Below are 2860 nucleotides of genomic sequence, written 5' to 3'. Positions count from 1 at the left end.
AAGCAAGCAAGCCTCATGTTCAGTTTAAGCTGCCTGGCTGCTGGCCGCCATCTTGGCTGGCAGTTAATTTGCATATTGCCTTGATTAGCCAATGGGAAGGGTAGTGGTTGTATGCCAAGTACCATATTTCTCTTTTATTAGATAGGATATCTGAATTGTACAGTTGGAACGCAAGCCATGTTCTCTTTGACTCCAGTCTGTTACTAATAAATATGCCAAAAAAGACCAGTATGTTCGATGGCTACAGTGCTGTTGGGGAAGATCATCTTGTATCCCAGATCCTCACCTAACCATCTACCCCAGTGTTTTCCAAACTTATTTTTACTAAGAATGCCAATATATTACAGTTTTCATCCTGTCAAATATACATGCTTGTACACCCACACATACATACACACATCTGAAACACTTGAAACAGTAATACCTTTATTGTACTTTGCCATGTTCTATAATAATCTTTTATTTAAATCCTCATCTGAGGATATGTTTAGAGAGAGGAAGGGGGGGAGAGAGTTGTGAGAGAGAAATATTGATCAGTTGCCTCCAGTATGCATCCCAACCAGGAATTGAATCCACCACTTAGGTATGTGCCCTGACTTGGAATCGAACCCACAACCATTTGGTATATGGGATGATGTGCCAACCAACTGAGTCACTCGGCCAGGGCTATAATTGTCTTTTTTAATCTGCTTGCTTGCAACATTGCCAGTCACAATTTCTTATAGAACCCTCATTTGGAAAAGCTCATTATTGGTGATGCTCATTTCTGGAAACTTTTCTTAAAGATTGGTTTTTGTTAAAGTACAAATGCAGCACAAGGCCACATAAAGGCTAGCCTTGTATTGAAAGTTAAATTCATGAATTTGAAAAGGAAGTACATTTGCTGGTATAATGTTAAAACATTTTTAAAATTAAATTTATTTTGGTGACACTGGTTAATAACATGTTTCAGATGTACAATTCTATAACACATCATCTGTATATTGCTTTGTGTGCTCACCACCCAATGGTCTAGTCTCCTGTCAACATATATTTTACCCCCTTGACCCTTTTTATCCTGCCCTGACCCCCATTCTCCTCTGGTAACCACCATACTGCTGTCTGTGTCTATGAGTTTGTGTTTGTTCTTTTGTTATTTTCTGTTTTATTTGTTTAATTCTTAAGACCATTTTATTCTATGGAGCCATAGGAGCTACTAGAAGCAGCAATTTCAAAATATTTCTATTTGCTTTATAAGATTTATTTGCTTGTTGGTTTGTTTCTATTCTCAAACAAGGTCTCTAAAGTTTGAACAGGCCTGACTGGTTTGGAACCAATTTTTTTAAAAATATATTTTTATTGTTATCAGAGAGGAAGGGAGAGGGAGGGATAGTAACATCAATGATGAGAATCATTGATTGGCTGCCTCCTGCAAACTCTCTACTAGGGATCGAGCCCACAACCAGGGCATGTGCTCTTGATGGGAATCTAACACGGGACCCTTTAGTCCGCAGGCTGACACTCTATCTATTGAGCAACACTTGCTGGGGCTGGAATCTCTTGAATATGGCCTGTAGGATCAGAGTATGTACTTTGATATCCCATGTGTCTGAGTTGAGGAAAGGGGTCTTCTTGATCTAAAACTGGAGGTATTTCAAATGATCAATGGGGCTTTTGAGTGATGTCCTTGAAGGGAACAGGTAGACTCATTGGCAATGGGGAAATAGGAGCAACTTTTGACCAGGTTTGATTTCATTCACATTTTAAGAAAATTTCTGAAAGTCTTTCTCTAGATAATTAACCATTATGGACAAGAATCCCTCATGGGCCCAGGATTGGACAGTAAATAGCCAAACTTATTTTGTTTGTACATTTTGTGAGATGCTAATTCTTGTTGTAAGACACTGAACTTGGATATGAAAAGGGTGAGGTAAAAGAAGAGGGTCTAAAAATGTATGCTTTAATGCATTGACATTGTGAATCCATAGTAAATTTCTATATTCCAATCACTATGCTGCATATAATTTACACATAGAGGCCCAGCACACAAAATTCATGCACGGGGTGGGGGGGGTCCCAGGTGTGACCATCCCAGGGAATGGACTCCCACCTTGTCCCTGTCGCCGCCTTCGGATGGCACTCCCAGGGATTGGCCCTAAACTGGCAGTCAGACATCCATCTCGCCATCTGGGATTGCAGGCTCCTAACTGCTAACCTGCCTACCTGATCGCCTCCTCTGCTGGCCAATTTGGTTTTGATTGGTCAGTTTCTATGCCAGTCAGTGTCAAAAGCTCTGACTCCTAGGCAACCATTGACTCCCTGCAGCACCCATATTTGGTTCTGATTGCTCAGTTTTTATGCCAGTCAGCCTCAAAAGCTCCACCTCCTAGGCAGCCACTAGCTTTCCACAGAATTTAGATTTGGTTCTGATTGGTCGATTTCTATGACAATCAACATCAAAAGCTCTGCCTCCTAGGCAGCCATTGGCTCCCCACAGGACCCACGCTTGGTTCAGATTGGTTGGTGTCTATGCCATCAACGTCATAAAGCTCCACCTCCTAAGCAGCCACTGGCTCTTTATAGCACCCACATTTGGTTCTGTTTGGTTGGTTCCTATGTCATTCAACATCAAAAGCTCCGCCTCCTACACAGCCATTGGCTCCCCACAGCATCCAGATTAGGTTCTGATTGGTCGGCTTCAATGCCAGTCAGTGTCAAAAGCTCCACCTCCTATAGAAAAAAAAAAAAGCTCCACCTCCTAGACCAGTGATGGCGAACCTATGACACCTATGTCACCTCTGACAAGCGAACTCACTTTTTTGGTTGATTTTTCTTTGTTAAATGGCATTTAAATATATACACTAATAAAAGAGAAACATGT

This window comes from Myotis davidii, unplaced genomic scaffold, assembly GCF_000327345.1.
Source record: "Myotis davidii unplaced genomic scaffold, ASM32734v1 scaffold4096, whole genome shotgun sequence".
Taxonomy (NCBI): Eukaryota; Metazoa; Chordata; class Mammalia; order Chiroptera; family Vespertilionidae; genus Myotis; species Myotis davidii.
Note: the sequence above shows the minus strand (reverse complement) of the source record.